The 20,914-nt window shown below is 25.2% G+C and overlaps 1 protein-coding gene and 1 long non-coding RNA gene across 7 annotated transcripts in view; one reads left to right on the top strand and one right to left on the bottom strand.

The window, feature by feature from the left end:
- LOC139426315 (uncharacterized) overlaps positions 1–20,914 on the bottom strand; it is a 97,759-nt gene that overhangs the window by 47,648 nt on the left and 29,197 nt on the right. The window contains exon 1 of one of the 4 annotated variants that reach the window (XR_011637554.1): positions 8,662–8,784. The exons of 2 other annotated variants lie outside the window; for them this stretch is intronic. This is a non-coding gene — a long non-coding RNA (uncharacterized lncRNA). Of the gene's footprint in view, positions 1–2,498; positions 2,564–8,661; positions 8,785–20,914 lie in introns of those variants that run through there. One more of the 4 variants, XR_011637556.1, reaches the window with a different exon arrangement.
- The window catches only part of LOC107441514 (uncharacterized), a 158,739-nt gene that overhangs the window by 111,347 nt on the left and 26,478 nt on the right, over positions 1–20,914 (top strand). For all 3 annotated transcript variants that reach the window (XM_071184610.1, XM_071184611.1, XM_016054801.3), the window contains one exon: positions 17,974–18,037. The gene's annotated coding sequence lies outside the window, so the exon portion shown is untranslated. The remainder of the gene's footprint in view (positions 1–17,973; positions 18,038–20,914) is intronic.

Genomic DNA, 20,914 nt, shown 5'->3' with positions numbered 1-20,914 from the left:
TTTGCATCATTTGAGGATAAAAAACAAAAAAATTTAAAATTGATCAATTGTTTTCTGAGGAGAATTGCGTCAAAATATAGCCATTCTAACACTGCTTATGATGAAACATGACTCTCTGTATTCATGGAAATTTTTTATTACTTAAACTATTTTTTTTTTCAAAAAATAAAGTTTCCCAATGTTTGAAGGTGAAATTCATGTAATCCATTTTTCAAGTTTCTGCAAAAATTCCAGTTTTTAGTATAAATTGTAATGTATATAAAAACACTTCAGAAGTAAAACAAAACTTAAGTATTTTATATATTAAACTCTTAAGATTAGAATATGTTGAACATTTTAAGATATGGACAAGAAGCATAAAGCCTCTGTTTAAAAACACTGTATAAAATAACATTCGTAAAATATTATGCGTAATGACAGTAAACATTTATAAGATTTTATGTACAAGGTATCTATTTCAAAATCACAATTAATCACAAGAATACCAAATTCAACATTTTTTCTACCCCTTTAAATTATGAAAATTTAAAAGTGATTTTAAACAATACTCTTGAAGTCTTTGATTACTCAACAAGTTTGCAGTATTAATTCTACATAACTGATTCGAACTAAGATTCTCAGACTTAATCGAACTATTTTTATTTGAACTCGCGGAAACACTTGATTTTATAATAGATTTTAGCTTGCTTAAAAAAAATTTCTTCGCAAATTTAAATGCGAAAACAAAATAATGTTTTATCAACAAAAAAGAGATTTTTTTTTAATCCTCTTTGAAAATAAAAAATTTTCATTGGATATAATGCACTAACCATACTAAAATATAAAAAATGAATTGAAACTAGATTTGCTCTTCGTGTAATCCTTCATCATCATCAATAAATATGATTATTCAGCTAAAATCCATTTTCTTATTGTTTTATTTTTCTTTGTGCTTAAATTATCATTTTTTTTTGACCCGGAACATTCTAAAATCTAAAAACGTGATGTGATTCAAAACCAATTTTTCGTTACGAAAAAAGATTTCATAAACAAATAAAATGATAACTATAATTAGAAAATGAAATGATTATTTTTCGAAATTTACTGATATCTGTTATCTTCAGTTATCAAGTATAATCAATTATTTATGTCTATTTAAAAACATAAAAATATTTTAAAGATGACAGGACGCTAAATCAAATATAATTAAACAACAAAATTCACGTAGTAAAACACAACAAAATTTAAGTAAAACGGAATCTTACTGTGTTTGACTAAAAAAAATTATTTTTGTTAATTAAAAGTACCCGGCCTAGGTAAGCTAAAGCAATAGGAAGCTCGATAATCATTTTTTATCTTTACTTTTTGTTTGTTGGAATGCTTTTATTGAAAAATAGACGAAGCTATTAGCTAATATTAATTCCTGATTCCTTCTATCAAGGGTAATGAAATTTATACATCTATTTCTAACAATTTATTTTACAAAGCAGAAAGCAGTTTTCGAAAAAAATAATACGCAGGTTTTTGATTTAACTGATTAAAACTATTGTAACTTGAACTTTATTTCCTTTACATGGAAGTTAACACAATTAAAAATGCATTTTAATGCATTAATTTTTTACATTAAAGTCTAAGTTGATAAAGTATATATTTAAAGCATTGTCAATTTTCCATTTTCATAAATAAAACCATGAAAACAATCTAAATAAATATTTACTCACATTATATCATTGCAAAATAAGTATTAGTTTTTAAGTTGAAAATATTCATCCATTTCTTAACTTTATCTGTAAAATCAAACCTCAAACATGTGTACATTAGGATAAAATTAAAATTTTGAACTTTTAGGAAAACACATAATAAATAAATTACTTACTTAAAATTATAAAAATTATTCTTAAATCATATTTATTTTTTCAACAAAAAAAATCTCTAAATATTTTTTAATTTATTATATAAAATTATAATCAAGCTAAATATCTTTAAAGTACAATTAAAAGAATCAATTTTCATTAATTTACATAATTAAAAAATTGATATTAATAATTTATTAATTAATTACCGGTTGTATAAATAATTAAATATTATTATTTTTAATTACATATTATTATTTTACATTTAATAAATTAAATTTTATAATTTATAATGTATGAACTTTTAAAGCTTAAATAAAAAAAGTTTAAGATTATTAGCTACTAATAAATACTATTATTAGTTCTAATTACATATTATTATTTTCACTTACATTTAATATATTAAAATGTTTACTTAATGTTTACTTAAATCTCGGCTAAAATATGCAAAGTTCAAGTTATTACAAGAAAAATAATGGTATTTTCTTAAAAATGTATCTAACTGAAATTAGAATCAAAACTCAACTTGAACATCATAATGATTAGATAACTTTTTCTATTACAACTTTCGCTTTCTGAATATTCGCTTTTAGCGTTATTTTCACTTGTCACTTCAATATATTCCATAAAAGGAAACATGAAATAAAATACCACATCCTGACCTACTTCTCGTAATAGTTGAGGAGAGAAAGTTTTTCATTGTGACACACTAACGAAACCTTTCGATCTCTGTAACAGGTAGCCCATTTTGTCCTTGAGAATCATATTCTTAGACCTAATTGCATTTATGATAAAAACAGGTCTTACACCTTTCTTTTATTTTTTTTATAACGAACCAAGAAAAATGTACTCTCTATGAAAGCTATATTTTTTTTTAATATTTTCTAAGCGGAGATATTTCATACCTTGTAATTACTATGTAATAATTTATCGGCTTATAAAAAAATGTCTGAGTAGTTACAGAAGTAAAGTAACTATGAAGGAAAAACTAACTATGTTAGGGCAAGTTTTTTTTTGTTTTTAATCCGAAAATATTAAAATAATGTCGTATTATCGTACGTTTTTAAAATTTGTCAATTTAGTAATTTAAACAAGGCACAATCTCGATATATTTTAATAGAAAAATATTCTTCTAAGTATTTTATGACGGCGCATTTCATACATTGTAAAAAATTCCAGATCAAATTACAGTGAAATATACCTGCACTCTGAGTGCCGGTACATTGGCTCGACTGTACTGTAAAAATTCCCATATCAGATTAAGGTAAAAAGTACTGGCACTCAGAATGCCGATACTTTTTACCATAAACTCTATTTTTAGCGAAACATGCTACGGAACGAAAGATCTGACATACCTTAATTTCTATAGTAATAATTGCAGAAAAAATCACTGAGTCAATCTAATTAAATAAATATTATTGTAAAACTTAAAGCATAATATGTAACAATGAATTATAAGCTGTAACAATGAATTTTTCGATAAAATGGATTTTTAACATCCGAAGTGCAGGTATTTTATACCATAATTTGATCCGGAATCTTTTACAGTGTTGGGTTCAAGTTGAAGTATGTACACTTTGAAATAATAACTTGCTATAATGTGTGCATTTTGAAAGAACAACACGTCGAAATATGTGCGTTTTGTAAAAATAACATGAATGCTTTGCAGAAATAAAATGTTGTAATATTCATATTTTGTAGAAATATGAGATCACTAATATTTCATTAAAATAGAAATACATTTACGATTATCAAAATTAATAAGTTAGAAGCGTTTAGCAAAACAGGGAAATTCTTGATATTGAAAGAAATATTTATGAGCGAAGCACATACTGGATTTGGTTCAGGTAGCATCAAAATTAATATCCAATTATTTTTCATAGGGAGAAAAACTGAATTAAATTTAATTCATATTATCACGGCTTATTAAAAACAGTGTGAAATTCAAATACAGCGTAGAAAAAAGGCACGGAAGCTGGAAACGCTTCAAATCTGAAATTATTCGAATGAATGGTTTCAAGTAAAATTTTAATTTGTTTTCTTAGGCTGAAAGCAGCGTTTTTTATTATAATGGCTACAGATTAGTGTTAAAAAAAATAAATGGTTTCAAGTTAAAAAGTAAGAAAATTATTAACTATGATATATAATTATCTCAAGTAATATCGATGCAGCAATTGCATTACTCAGTACCTTGTTAAAAACTTCAAAAAAATAAAAACATGTGAAAAGTATTGAAAATGGGAACGAAAGGTGAAACTTATGCTCACATAAATTTGCTGTAAAAATGATAACCTACTCATCTAATTTATCTACTATCTAGTTTGTCATTAATGAAAATTAACTCATCTAATTTATCTAACATTTAATATATCTATTTAATTTTTCTAATTTATCATTAATGAAAACCATCTCATGCAATTTATATGTTATCTAATTGATCATTAACGAAAAATTTCTAATTTATTTTATTACTCATCTATATTATTATTATTCAATTTAAAAAAAGGCATAAGCTAAAGAAAAAATTCTCTAATAGCTTAAAACCGCAATCATAAGTATTATGTTTGAATTTTTAGAAGTAAATTAATGTATTTCAGTGATGGAAAAGCTTAAAAAGGTTTAATAAAAAAACGTTCCATATTTCTTAAAACAAAACTTTTCATTATTCATCTTTTTAGTTTATGTATTAATTCGTACAGCAAAGCACAATATATGCTTAAACTTTTGATAGCAAAATAATAGAACTAATGATGTTAAACTTAAAATTCTGATTTATTTTAAATTACAGAGATTTTAAATTATTGTTAGGAACAAGAAGAGAGAAATACTAACGAGAAAGAAATCAGAAAGATTAGAATTTGAAGAAAAAGAAAAATTGAGAAATGTTTCTAAAAGAAATTTTGAAAAATTGCGAATAGCTATTAGTTCTTCATAACCTTTTATATTGATTTTAAATACAATAATTTGTAAGCATTGCATAAAACTTAAATATATTTAAATTAAAATAAAATATATAATAATATAAATATTTTTAATCATACTTTAAAAATCAATTTATGAGGCAATTTACTTGTCTATTCCAATATTTCCAGATTTGATTACGCGATTTTAAATTTTTGACATGACTTGAAATTAAAAATTTCTATAATTAAAGATAGTTTCTCAAAATAATCAACAAAGTTTGTATTTATTTTGTTAAATTTTTGTGAGAACTGGTTTATCTGATTAATTTTTAAATGAAAAAAAAACCGAAACCTTATGCGAAGCTATGAAGCTGCATTCCAAACTTCATAGCCTGTAAGCAATTTTCAAATAATTAATGTAGCTATTATTAATTGTTTTGTAGTTTCATTTATTAACAAAAATCCAAGCCCTAAAAGTAAAAAAAAAATTTTGAAGTTCATAAAAAATGAAGTCTTTTCCAAATAGTATCATGAACTCGTGCAATTTCCAACCCATCTAAATCTAGAAACATAAATTCTAAAACCATTTTTTATATACCTTGTCTTGTATAGTCCACTTACTATCGTTACTACAAAAACTTGATAAAGTAAATCATGAAACACAACACACGAACCCAAAAACCTCAAAACTTTCTTTTTTCTTTTCATGCGTTTTCATTTACTAAAAAATGTATGCTATTGTAACAGGGCATTGTCATTAAAGCGGCATTTTTTTGCACATTTTTAAGCATCATTAATAACTGACATTCATTCCTACAAGGTACTACTTGTTAAGCTTTTTTTAGCTAGCTTCTGGCATTTATGCTCTTTTAATCCCTAATTCCTGTTATTTGTGATTCAGTTTTTCATCACTCTTCTCGAGTGGTTTTTTTTTTTGTGAACTAACTCATCTAAACTCAGATTTTTCTTTCTGAGTACTTATTAGGAATGTTTATTTTTGTTTTTCATAAGACAAAAAATTATTGTTCCATTTTTTTTAAAAAAAACCTGTTTTATCGCTTTTGCAGTTTTTTTATAACTTTTCTAAACGATATGGACATGTGACACGACACATTCTACACTATTAAAAAATTTTAAAATCCTATGCAAATATAAAATTTAAAATATAAAATTTAAGATATAAAAGATAATATGGGAAAATAAAGGATATGCGACACGACACATCTCACACAATTAGAAATTTTAACAAATCTATACAAATACANTTTGCAGTTTTTTTATAACTTTTCTAAGCGATATGGACATGTGACACGACACATTCTACACTATTAAAAAATTTTAAAATCCTATGCAAATATAAAATTTAAAATATAAAAGATAATATGGGAAAATAAAGGATATGCGACACGACACGTCCTACATTATTAGAAATTTTAACAAACGTATACAAATACAAAATCTTTAATATTGAATATAATATAAGATAACAAAGAATATGCTACACGACACATCCTACATTATTAGAAATTTTAACAAATGTACACAAATACAAAATCTTTAATATAAAAGATAATATAAGATAATAAAGAATATGCAACACCATACATTCTACACTGTTAGAAATTGTTACAAACCTATACAAATACAAAATCTTTCATTTTTACTTCATCCTCAAGTGACAACGTGTCGTTAAATTTTTGTACCGATTCTTTTTGCGTCTCTAGTATTGTTTTAAAAAAATAAGTCCCATTCCTATACAAGCAATCATTCAGTTCCTTATTTTTAAATCCATTCAATTCAATATTTAAATAGTCATTGAATTCAGTATCAAAATATATGTTCAATACCTTATTTAAATAAATAATCAATTTTCTTATTATAAAAATCTATTATAATTTTAAAAAAATATTTAACTTTTAAAAGAGAATATTTTTATAAATTCTGGAAGGAAAAATTTCAAGGAAACATTCTTACCTTTTAAAATCCGCTATTTTTATTTTTTCTCTTGATATCATGAAACTCTAATCAACCACAAAATTGTGTAAAAAAATAGATTAATCAGCATTGCTGATTTTTGTTAAGAATGGAATTGCTTCTGTTAATGAAACATAAAAGTTTTTTTTTTTTGTATCATTGCACCATTTAGTCAAGAGTTTTTTCACCTGGAAAAGCCGAGAAGAAAAATATTATTTTTGTCTACTCACGTAAAAAAGTTCACTTTCCTTTTAAGTTAATTCAAAATTTCCTATTATTTTAATTCAATCATTTACACAAAGAACGCATTTAACGATTTCACTAAGCAGCAGATTTAAAAGACAACATATGAAAAATAAGACAACGAATGAAAGACAATGTATGAAAAATAAGATAATTCATAAACAAGAAAAATTAAATATATAAGATCGAAAAATATACAACCGATATAGAAATACAATAATATATAAAAATAAAAACAGGTTAACAACGAAAAACAAATCCAAGAAAAAAATAGAGGTTATCAAACTAAATTTTTTGCCTCATGTCAAATTATACTAGTATTGTTAAAATTACTATCTTTTTCGTTAAAATTATTTCATTTTACCACATTTACTACTAGAAAACATGGTAATAGTACCATATTTTATTGTTAATTTTACCAAAGTGCTTCGGTTTAAATTACCGTACTTTATAGTATTGCTATGGAGCCAAAAACACGATAGATTTTACCATATTCTAGTAGTTTTGACCGCCCATTTTCATAGTGCAGCTATAAACTATTTCTAAAACAACTTTAAATTGTATTTTTGCCGAAAAATATTACTAATAAATATAAAAATGCGTAAAAGTTAATTACATACATTTATCTCAATTTTGTTATCAATTTGGACAGATTAATAAATTAAAAGCTTAGTATTTTATAATTAACATTTGGTTTATTAATTTATGAAATAGTAGAAATCAAAAATTATTATGAATAGAAGGAAACATTATGAAATTAACTGTTTAAAATTGTATTGTAACTGATTCAAATTAAAGAAATCTAAGAATGTAAAAATGCGTAAATTCTAGAAATGCGAAGTAATACGAAAAAATACCATGCATGAAATAAAAGTAACTTTATTTCACGCTTGTATTAGTTATTTAAATAGAAATATTTAGTTAGTAATACCTTTATAAATAAACACAATGGTTAGCATTTAAAATTAATGACATGTGATTTGAAAAAAAATTTCTGATTATTAAATGCATTGAAAACCTTTAACTTCTGTTTAAATTTTACAAATAATTGAACCAAATGTGTGATTTTTTAAAGTTATTTTCAAAATTTTTAAGTTATATAAGCATATTGTATAGTTATCAGTATTTAAATATATTTATATAACTCCGATTTTAAAAATAAATTTTGCCTATTTTTAAAAGTATTTGTTTTTAGTAAAATTAAATTAAATATAAATTAAATTAAATATAAGTTTGTTTAGACAAGAATAAAAAACTTTAAACTTTTTGTTTTATTTAAGCGTTTTATTTTATTTTATGCTTTTTATTTTAAGGAAAGAATATAGTGTTAATAAGCATAATAAAAATGCAATGAAATATTTTTATACCTATCTAATTTCAAATCATTCAAATATCTATTTCCTTTTCTTAAGTATTTTTAAAATCCCGTGTGTATTTTTCTTAATATTAACAGAAAATTTAATTTATAAGCTTAAAATTTCACACACATAAAACCCAACTTCTTTGAAAATCTGAAAATTGTTAGTAGTCTTCTAAACTTGCCTTAGAATATTTCAAGAAAGCTGATTGTTCAAACTTTTCCATTCTCAAATGAAACCACTTAAACAATTAAGAATTCCTTAAGCAATTAACATTTACAAGAATACGCATCTATCACTTTTTCATTCTGGACTGCATTATTCCACCTGCAATGTTTAAGTAACACTTACTTTATTTTATTAATGCCTGACCTCTTTAAAGCCCAATCTTTTCTTCTTTTTAAACTGAACAGTTTACTCTCTTTGGTCAGTGAAAAAGAAAAAGAAAACACCTTCAGATAATCAACTTTCTTTTCTTAATTCTTTTAAATCTGATGAAGGAAGATCAGATAAAAAAAAAGCTTGACCGAATGAAAGTACGAAACTTTTGTACTGATTCGATAAAGAAAATCAGCAAAGGTGACGCTACTAATAAAATGACCTCTGAATGGATTTCCAAATGAAGTCCCGTCTATGGATTCGAACTTAGTAGATTATCTGATAAGAATTTACGCATAGAATCTATATAAGAAATTGAAGTATAAATATATATATATCTGATCCCCCCGATAGTAAAACTAAATCTAAGTAAACAGCTAAATTCACTTCGTTCGCTTGAATAAGTTTTTTCAAAACCTTATTAATAAGGTTTGTTTTCGCGAACTTTTTTTACTACTTGCTTTTTTTAAAAGTTCATTGTTGTTCTTACAATTGCTCTTCATAGAACTTTCTAACTCTGTTAATAAACTAGGATTTTTTTCTTATGATTTTTTTTCCTTGATGAAACTTTTAAAATAGATCTTTTTTCTGCAGTAAATAAAACATACTTGAACTCAGAATTTGCATAATATGTACATTTTTTTAATTGGACATCGCTTGTAAAATGATTTGGAAAGAGCAATACATTCAAAATAGCATTTTTCTAAGAGAAACATTGAAGACGTCCTTTTAATACAAAAATAATTCTAAGTTCACGTTTTCGCATTTATATGCAATATGGATAAATATAGGTTAATTTAATTTGACATTGTTTCTAGAATTTTTTTTAAATATTAAGTGATGATACACTTAATTTAAAACGGGTTGGTAAATACACAATGGTAAGTACACAAATCAAAAAAGTTTGATCAATTAAAATTTAATTTTGATCAAACCAAAAAAGTTAAAATAATAATTTAAATAGAAATACTGATTTTTTTTAATTTAAATTATTTATGCACTTGTTATTGTATTTTAATATTATATAAAGAATTATTAATTAAAGAATTTGGTAATATTAATATCTACTGCATTTATTAAACGTGATTCCGAATGATACATCTTATATACTTATGTGTAAAGTTTTCTATTTTCTTAGTGTTTAAAGCAATTTAGTTTCGTCTGCAATAATGGAAAATATACGAAAAATGATAATATAAAAAGAATCTTATAAATTTAATTTAAATAAAGTTAGCCTAATTCTTTCCATTTTTTTTAATAATTAATCAAGTGTTTTTTCTTTTCATTTAAGAATGATTGGGAAAAGATCGAAGTTATTAAGAAAGTGTATTGCGAGTGCAAAACTAAAAAGTAATACTCTAAGTACCATACTACCATACTCTAAAGTATCATTATAAAATCACTTAACTTTACCACAATTACTACTGCCAAACAATATGATAATAAAGTCATATTACTTTGTTAATATAATAACAAGGTTTTCGGTAAAAATTACCGTGCTTTTTGATGTGCTGCTTTCCTCATAGAACTAAAAACGCGATAAGTTTTATCATATTCTGGTAATTTTGACCACACTTTTTTTTTCAATATAGGAATCAAAAAAATATAATTCATTTGCCTTTAAATTATTTTTTCAGGCAACATAATTTTTAATTTCTTAAATTATTCCTATTTTTATTGGGTATACACAGCTCAATATTATTTGAAACGAGGTTTAGAAATAAACACTTCATTAACTTCATTGCTTTACGGTACTAAATTCTAGTTTTACCAAACTACATGTGTCAAACAAATCAAGAACAAGTCAAATTAATTACATTGTCTAAACACAAACTCAATTGGAGAAATAATTCTCATACTTTAGAGAATTTTTTTCGTGATTCTCACGAAATCGCGAATAAAAATAGACAGAAATAGGAAGCTAATTTCTTCAGATACGAAAACTCAAAGAAAAAACCATAACCGGCTCATTAGCGACAAGTAACCGTTACCTCGAAGACAAAGATATCTCAAAAAACCATATGATAAGTAACTACTAAGTTCTCTGAACCATGACTTTTGGTAACAGATATTCTTGTCCATCAGGGATGGGCTAGAAGTTCACACCATTCTTTATCAGATGAAGAAAAAACATTGATCATTCTCAAGTAGCAATTCTATCTTTTTAAGCAGAGATGATACTTTCTTAAACGGATACGTGCGTTTTATACCTGTTAGTGAAGATTACTGATGTAAACGATGATAACGGATAAGAATCGCTTTTCTTTTTTGTTAAGTGATTAAAAGAAGAACTTTAATCTGTTTACTTTTTAGATCAGCTTTTACGGTCATCTTGTTTATTTAACTACTAACAAGCAAAGTTATGTAAAGTATGTGTTTATTCTTTTATTTCAATTTCGTTTCTTTTAAAAGCACTGCTAGCTAATGATGAATAAAATTTATAAAATAATCAAAAAAAATTTTAAAATTTACTCTGTTTAGTTTTCTAAATTCATTTTAATAATTATCAATTAATATTTATTTCGATATAAGAAAAATTATACTTTCGTTATTTATTATAAGTTTTACATTAAAAGGAAATATTTTTTAGAAAAGTAAAGTCTTTAATATCATAAAAATGTTTTCCTTGCTTATTAAAATAATAAAACAATTTTTTTTCTTGTACTGAGTGCAATGAATAACTTTCTAAAAACAACCTGATTTCTGAAATACACATGAGAATATTCTGTCATTACTCTTTTTAAAAAAAAACTGCTTATCCAAATAATTTAATTTAAAACTACTCTAACATAAAAAATATTCAGATTTTTATAAATATACTCTGAAATCATCAATAATTAATTAAAAAATTGCAATGTTGTTTGATTTGAACAGATTTCATCAAGGTAAATGAACAAAGATAAGATATTTTTTTGTCCTTTTCGAACGACTATATTCTTGTTTAATGTATACTTTCACTGTGTAGTATTTCTCTTTAATAAGTTTTACTAGTAACGTAATCACTTTTTTGAACCATCTTATAAATATACATCTAATTCTAATTTATTAAACATATGCCGCATGTAAAAAAAAAAAAATTATTAATTTTAAATCTTCAGGAAAATTATAAAATAGCGTTTTTTTTTTCGTTTCGTTTCAAAAAATTTCAATTAATTTTAAATCTTCAGGAAAATTATAAAATAGCGTTTTTTTCGCATTTTTAAAAAAAAGTAAATTGTTTAAATTATTAAATTCATAGCTTATTATCAATATTATGTCGCACGTTCCTAATCACGGGGCATCTATTACCTTAGGGTTTATTAAATTCCATTTGCTTAGGGATTATTAAGGATTATTAACCATAATTTTTACTTATTTATAATTTTTATCTTTGTTCGTTCACTTTTGTGTTATTAAGATTTGCTTCTCAAAAATATTATGGTCGCATAATTGCAAATACTCTCTGTAGATGAAATTCTAGAAAATAAAATAACATACACAAATATTTAGAACAAATTATTATCAGAGAGCTTTTCTTATACTCTTTCATCCTTACAAAGTAAGAAATTATAACTATTCGCAGTTATATTATAATTTAATTAGATTTGGTATTACTCAATCTATTATTTCTTTAAAGTTGTTGTTTTTAATATCAAGACATTTTTAAATTTGTACTGTAGCTTTTTTGCACATTAAAGACATATTTAACAAAACATGACATGATTTAGAGCAAATTAGTTAAACATTTTCCTGCATATACCATTCTCATAAAATTTTATAATTTCATTTTTTTTTTCACATTACATAATTATGCATCTTAAATTTGATTTTCTTTTCACTTCACTTCACTTCATTTAGTTTTTTTTCTCGATTTCAAATTTCTGTATAAATGAAATGAAAATGACATATTATACTCGAGCTTTTACATTCCTAAATATTTTATCAATTTCGTGAAGGGGATCAATTAAATTTTCTTACATTTTAACATCTTTCAAGATATATAACAATTGCATTCGTAATCATATATTCTCATTAAGTTTACTTATAAAATTCAATTCCTTAAGAAAAAAACTTAATAAAATAAAATTCGATTCAATTTGTTTCAAATCCTATATTTTTCATTCCACATATTGTTCCAAATTTGTATATTTCAAATTCCTCTGTCGCACTATTAAAAACGATCTCACAAAGCACTAAGCACTAATGAATTAAGACACGTAACAATTTCATAAATTTAGAACTAGGAATAAATTAAAAGTTTCCCTAATTCGCTCTTCTGAATATGCAATGGTCGTCAGTTTTCAAATAACTTTTAATTCATCAAGCATAAAATCATAAAATGAATTCACTTTTAAGAAGAGGAAATTGAATGTAACGAAAGAAAGAATTCATTAAATTCTTAAAGAAAACCTGATTAATCAGTAAACTTAGTGCTTAAACAAAATTAAGTAAATAAAAGTCGCATTTATTACTGATGACTAACATAGTGTCACGCAAATTTACTCAATTTTTCAAATTTGCATGGTACATTTATTGCTAGATTCTGTGCACACATCTTATTAAAATCACGTTTGTTCTGAAAACATTTGATTTTATAAAGCATAAATACCATTATGATTCTGCTCTTGCAAATTTGATTTTAAAAAGTGTCTGATTTTTATAATACTATGATCAGAAAAACTTACTGTTTTAATTGATTTTAGCAAACAAATCTTCTATAACTTTCATAATTAGAATATTAAAGTTACTAATATGGATCAACAGAATAATTTCTGCTAAGAAAATATTCGTTATCACTGTATATTTTCTTTCCATGTAAAGACAAAAAATAAAAAAGAAACCCTACATCAATAAAAAGATATATTTTTATTCAATTATAATGGCAATTATAGAATATAAGTATTGCCTCCTCAATTTTATTATGAAAGTAAAGTGTGTTCCATATCATTCAAAAATAAAAGAGTATATTAAATGAACGATTTTTTTTAACGGGAAAGAACGATTTTTGTCCATTTTTCCCAAAAAGGGCAATTGGATTGCCATCTGTTGCATTTTAATAACTTTGACAAATCTCTAAGATTATTGCAGAGTGAAGATGGGCCGTACTGTGGGAAAGCCCTTTTTTTCCGCTCGCAATATCGTTTTTTCTCCGAATCACAGCTTTTATGGGCATAAACCGTTTTTCTCCCGTAGTCTTCTGGTTATTACCCGTAATATTGAGGTTATCTATAAATGATAAAAAAGAAGAAAACTTTCTTTTTAAATGGATTTTTTACAAGGTTGTTTTTAACCAAAACATTTAGCCAAATAAAGCAATATCATAACGGCGGTATCTTTTTCAACTTGATATTCATGGATTGACGTTGGGATGAATTTTATTTCTTAAATTTGCAATTAAATTATTTGCCTAAGATGGGAAAACTTAAGTTACAACTGGTACTGATTAAGAGGATGAAGAGATTAAAAATAAAACTTGCTTTAAGTAAAATGATAGAGTAAGTCTGAAATTAATATAAATATGATAGAAAATTATTGATTTGCAAAATAAAAAAAGAACTTTTTAAGCGAGATAATGTAGTGAAGATAAATTAAGTGCGTGGAAAATATTATTGCAACAGGAGGTACTATATTATTTAAATTTCCAGACAAAATCTTGTTTGGAAAAGTTAACAAAACACTGACAGAATTATATAGAATACCAAATTATTAAGAAATATTGCATAGATTCTCTTTCCCGCGATACATTTCGCCATTGCAAATTATTCTCCGGCTGAGGTTTTGCCCGATAATATTTTGCCCCAGTTAAAAAGAAAAAAAGATAATCTTTATTTTATTTTTTACTTGCAATTCTAGAGTTTTTCAAGAGGAAAGAAACTGATACATGATAAAAAATAAAAATAACTGCTCATAGATTTCAGCAAAATAGAAAAATCTTTTTCTTTTTTTTTTTTACTTTCAGTTGCTCTACCAAAAAGAAAGAAACTGATCTCACTTAAGTAACTGAGCTTAAATGGATTTTATTTAATAAAATCAATTTAAATTCTCTGAGTAATAAAGACAATCATTTGCCTTAGCCAGCAAGCTATAGTAGCCAAATATTTTTAAAAAATTAAAAAATGACCGACTTTTTTATTTTATATAATACACTGCTGGACAATTGCTAAGGACGGATTACAAATTGCAATGTAGCATAACATTAAGCGAGACATGAAGCCTAGTAGGATAAAATATAGTTGCNTTTTTTTTTTTTTTTTTACTTTCAGTTGCTCTACCAAAAAGAAAGAAACTGATCTCACTTAAGAAACTGAGCTTAAATAGATTTTATTTAATAAAAGCAATTTAAATTCTCTGAGTAATAAAGACAGTCATTTGCCTTAGCCAGCAAGTTATAGTAGCCAAATATTTTTAAAAAAATTAAAAAATGACCGACTTTTTCATTTTATATAATTTTTCATTAAAGGTCACAATTTGAAAGAAAAGGGATTGTTTACGAAATCACTTTGTAAATTCAATTACATCAAGGAGTTTTTTTCTCCATACAAGTTTTAAATTATTTTAATAGATTTCAAAATGATGTTGAACAATTTTAATATACTTTATTATTTTTAAAATTATTTGAAGAAATTTCTTACCGTTCAAATAAACTGGTTTATTTGGTTTATATGTTTATTTTCTTCGTGTTTTTTTGTTTTGTTTATTCTTTCGTACAACGCTGTAATAGAATGTTTTTCTGTTGCGTATGCTTTTTAACTAAATAACCAACCGGTTATCATTTAAACAAAACTGTTATACTGTTAGAATAACAACAGCAAATTTTATTTGTAGTTCAGAGTTATTCCAACCTCATTCTTTTTTAAAGATCGTAAAAATCACAAACATATTTCCTTTTTGTAAGAAAATAAATGAATTTAGATTGAAAAGACTATGTAGCAGAAGTAAACTTGTTAGAACTTAGAACTTTGTGTATAAAAATGCAAAAGTATTTAACTCCGTATATTTTAATTTAATGAATACTGAAACTGTAAATATTTTTTCATATTTTTTTTTTTCTCTAGAGTTTTGCTTTATATTAAATTACATAAAGAAATGTTTTACTAAAATTTCCTTAAATTTCATTTTAAGAACTTGTTTTATTATTATTAATAGATCAAAAAAGTTTTAATAAATTTAAAAAAGAGTATAGAATTTATGTATTTAAATTTTAAATTTGTGAACTTTGAATCTTATAGGTTGTTAAAAATTAATTATCTTTAAATTATACCAATCAAGATGCATTACAAATCAGGCCAAAATTTACGAAAAAATATGCTCTAAATATTTTATTCACAATTTCTTTGATAAAACTGAATATCCAAAATTATATGCTAAAATGATCAAATAGAATTGAAACAATCAAATTAAAATGATCTAACATGATATTACACCAAAAAAGCAGCTCGTTCAAATATTTGAAAGTTATAAAGCTATAATATAATTATTGATAGTGTTGTGAAAACCAGGACTATGGAGTCGGATTTGATTAAAGTTTCGCAGGAGTCGAACATTTGCTTGAATCTGACTTGGTAGTTAAAATTTATGAGGCTACAAAAAAGAAGTTTTTGATGTTATAAAAAATATTTAAGCCAATATTTATGATTAAGTGAGCAAAAATATTACTCAAAAGTATATTTTATTGACAGTTGCTTAAATTAAAGCTATTAAGTTTGTTTTAAAAGTTATTTTTTATAAATTATAATTGAATAAAACTTCTTTATCTCATTAGGGGAAATAATTAAAGAGAAATTTAAAGAGAAATTAAAGGAAATAATTAAGAAGAAAATAATGCTGGTCAAAATAATATCTAAATCAACTAAAACTCAGAGAGTAAAAGTGATGCTATATATTAAGTGAAAAGTACCATTTATGAGGCTACATTGATTTTAAAATTTTATAAAGTCTTGTTTTTTTTTTTTTCTTTGGTCCTGTTTTTTTAAATTTTGAAGTTTAACTCTATTAAGAGAGCTTTCGAAAACTTTTGATACTCTACTCGATCGACCAGAAACGAAAACAGAAAAACAGCTTTTACGTAATCAGTAGGCATGATTTGTTTTAAAAAAATAATTTTATTGAAATTTTGTTTGAAATAGAATTTTGCTTTTATGTAGAATTGTATGGTGTTAGAATTGCAGATAGAATTTTATGATTTTAAATGTTAGCTAAATTTTTATTAGTGATAAAATGCTTTACTTCTAACTTTACTTTAGTTTCAACTCTGCAAAAAATTTCTGTAAAAAGACATACAAAGAAAAACAAGAATCTCTCTTAAATTACGGAGACTAAGTATCTCGGTAACAGAATTATGAAAAATGCGGGGGTTTTTTCCTATTTTCTCTAAAGATACTTTCTTTCAAATATTTCAATATATTTTTAATTATTTCAAAAGTAAGTGACAGCCCGTAACTCAAGGTAGTTATACTTAATTTACTTCTGTCTGATTACTGAGTCTGCTATGGATATTTTCTTGTATTTTTACATAAGTCTTCCGGTTTGAATTTTTATGTCCATGAGAGTCTTAATAAATAATAACAAGTAGATTCTTGAGTATTTATACTCAAAACTTTTAACAGTGAACATAATACAAAACAAAAATCCACATCACATTGAATACAAAAGAATTTAGTATAATTTTCTATAGAAAAATAGTTGTTTGTTAAAATAATATTTAAATGCACAATAATAAGTGTGTGGTTACTGTGCTGCCATATATAAACAAAACAAATTAATCACAGAAAAGTAGTTAAAGGAAAACAACTATTTCGACTATTTAAAGAAGCTTCATTGTCCGAAGTTAAGATTGAACTTCAATCTGGAACTTAATTCTTTATGTTAGCTCCATTGATAATGCTTAACAAGAACATCAAAACAGCCCTATACTCTTAAAAATTATGATTTAATTTTTAATCAGATATATAATATATTTTTAATCATATACTATAAGTTGCAGCAAAAATTTAATTTTCGGTTTCAGTTTCGGTATCCTGTATTGTTTTAATAGTTTTATGCTTTATGTAACAGCTGTATTGTTTTTGGTAGTTTTATGCTTTCTACGAGTTGTGCTCCAAGTTTGTTGCATTGTTTTCCTAGTCTTATTAAGATAACATTATTTAACTGCTCTTAAGTTAGAGAAAAAAATTTATTAGATTTGTTATATTTATTAAAGTTCATCTAAAAATATTGGTTAATTATTTGACTAAAATTAGCAATTTATATATTTTTAAAACTTTTCCCAGTTTACTTTTTTCTATATATTTTGAATTTTTCTTTCAGGAAACTTCTTATAATTAAACAAAAAGCAAAAGGGATGCAAGAAGTGATTCTTTTTGATTGAAGGGTAAGAAACGGTATTTAAAATTATTCATTTTTTACTATTTTATTTATTTTTGATAAAATAAACTGTGTAGTGGTTTATTTGCACAGAAATACACATATTTAGAACTTAGCTCAATTATGGCTTATTAGCTCAAAAAATGCATGTATCACATACGGTGGATCAGGCACCCGGCTAGCGCCGACCACAGTGCTGACGTAAAATATCCTCAGTGGTAGATGGATCACGAGTTAAAGTCCCCTTATCAGGTTAAAACCGGGAGGTTTAACTAATTTTCTTCTCCGTTTAACGCAAATGCAGGTTAGTGCCATCAAAAAAGTCCATTCTACTTCTGAACAATTTCTCCCAATACTTGATTCCAGAAGTTCCCTTGTCTTCTGGATCGTGTTCAAAATTATATGGCTACGGAGTTGAACATTGGTAGTCGTAAACTCAAAATCGGGTTGGATGTTCACTACGGTGAGGAAAGAAAAATTCAAAACTTTCCAAAATTGCAGGGTTATATGGGCTCGATACGCTTCAAAATTTCAAAATGTTATGGGTTCAAAACGTTTCGAGCAGTGCAGATTCTTAACAAAATTCAATATGCTCCAAAATTTTAAAATTATATAGGTTCAATACACTCTAAAATTTCTGGGTTTCTAGATTCATTCAAAATGCTCCAAAATTTCTAGCTGTCTAAATTCTTTACAATATTCAATACGTTCCAAAATTTTAAAATTATTTCTATACAATGCGTTTCAAAACTTTGATAGGAATAGATTCCTTACAATGCTTGAAATGCTTTATAAGTGCTACAATAAAAAAATTAAAAAATAAAGAAATTCGTATTAAAAAAAATAGTTAAATAAACCGGAATTGTGGTTTGGAAAATTTTATTAGCCAACCAGCAGCAATATTTTGACCTTTTAAAATTGAGCAGAGCTATATAATTTTACAAAAAAACTACCAACAATTAAAAAATAATAAAAAACTAAACATTATTCATAACCTTTTATTTCTAATCTTTTCAAAGTTTTCACCGAAATTGAATTCAAGATCTTCAATTTCGAACTAAATTGTGACAAACTAAATCCTGTTCATTTTAAAAAATACTCGGTCGTGATTCCATTAAACGTAATAATAGCAATTCGAATTTTACAGTCAACCGTGTTGAAAACTAGAAGCTCACTTGAAAAAAGCTTTACTTTCTTTAGATTTCGAAATCCAAGAGGGTAATAACGGGGAAAAATCATAGATTTTTCACGGAATTAAGGCCGATTTGGCGAACAAGCACTATTATTAAAGTCCCAATTTTAGAAAAGAGTAATGAACTAAAATGTAACTGTATTTACGGAGTCTACGAAATCAGTGATGAGTTTTGACCTTTAGAACTTTGACCGTCCACATCTGAAAAAGAATTATAAATAACAACAGAGTGATGTACAGCAAAGCACGATTCGTTATTTGTTAGAATACCGGGGGTTTGCGTGCGGATATCGTTTTTTCATTCATCTTTAGCCATTTTTTATGCTTTCTCTCATCAATATAGCTTACCGTTAAAGAAGAAGCCAGAAAATGAAAGTAATGATTTTAAGAAACAAAAGACTGTATCGTGACCTTACAATGAGCACTTATGTCTATCTAATAGAATATAGAATTAAGCACAAGTCGACATTTACTAAACTGTAACTGTGATGCTGGAGAGTAAACTTACGACTCATGTTCTCACTCGCCAAAGTTCATGCCCGAAATATTAGTATTTACCTTTTGTGTGCGTGAGAACACGTTTCACATTTGGCGAAGAATGCTTGGTTCATATGACATATGGTGACAAATACTTCTAAGAAGTACTTTCATTCAATGCAAAGTAAAATTTACGATTCTCTATTATTGATTCAGAAATTTCTTCTTTATTTCGGAAACTTTAAAAAGTTGCATTCTATAATTCCATCATCGCTTACAAAACATTTCACTCCTTATAATTTAAATTTAGAATTACTTTTTTTATATCATATGGACTTAGTTTTTAACAAGTACATTTTCTGTGACACTGGATTCTATGACACTGGACGTTTGGAAAAATTGCTTTGATGCAGAACTATAATATTGTCATCTTAGAACCAAATTTGCCACAAATAATGTATTAAACTATCGCATTTTTTCGTTCAAGTTTAATTATATGATTGAGTAATCAGTTTCAAAAAGGTTTAATTTGGATGCCTGTATAGTCAAGCTTAACACCAAATTAAATTTTCTGAGAATGTGAATGATATTAAGGCTTTAAAACTTTCCAAAAAATCTCCCAAAACAAATGCTGACCTAGCAAATGTTCAAATGTAACAATAAACGTTTCAAATATAAGTTTTCTGAGAATTTGAATGACATTAGGGCTTTAAACTTTCCAAAATTTCTGCCTAAGCAAATGTTCACATTGCAAATGTTTCAAATATGACGAATCTATATCTTTTGTATGTTTATTTAAACTCTATTAATAACAACAACTATTAATAAAAATTATCATTGGTTGTTCCAAAAATGTAAATTCGATTTACTTTCATATGAAACCTATACAAATATTGAAGAAAAGAATTAGATGGTTGAAAAAAGACTGTCATTTTATTGGTTATCGATAATGAAAAATTTTGCTTTTAAACTCATATTAAATTACTTTCTTTTCATAGATGTGGTATTCATTTGTAAATATTCCTTTTTAATTGTTTATTTCTTCAGTTACTATTGGTTATAAATTAGAAAATTTTCAAAAAGAATATTTCACAGTTCAGGTAGAAATTTTGCACATACGAAGAGTTTTCAAGATTGTCTCTTAGATATAATTTTCCGCACCGAAGTCAAAAAGTATGGTCAAAAGTTAAAACTACCAGAATAAGGTAAAATTTA

This window comes from Parasteatoda tepidariorum, chromosome 8 (assembly GCF_043381705.1).
Source record: "Parasteatoda tepidariorum isolate YZ-2023 chromosome 8, CAS_Ptep_4.0, whole genome shotgun sequence".
Lineage (NCBI taxonomy): Eukaryota > Metazoa > Arthropoda > Arachnida > Araneae > Theridiidae > Parasteatoda > Parasteatoda tepidariorum.
The sequence above is the reverse complement of the archived record's forward strand: the minus strand, read 5'-3'. Positions and strand labels throughout refer to the sequence as shown.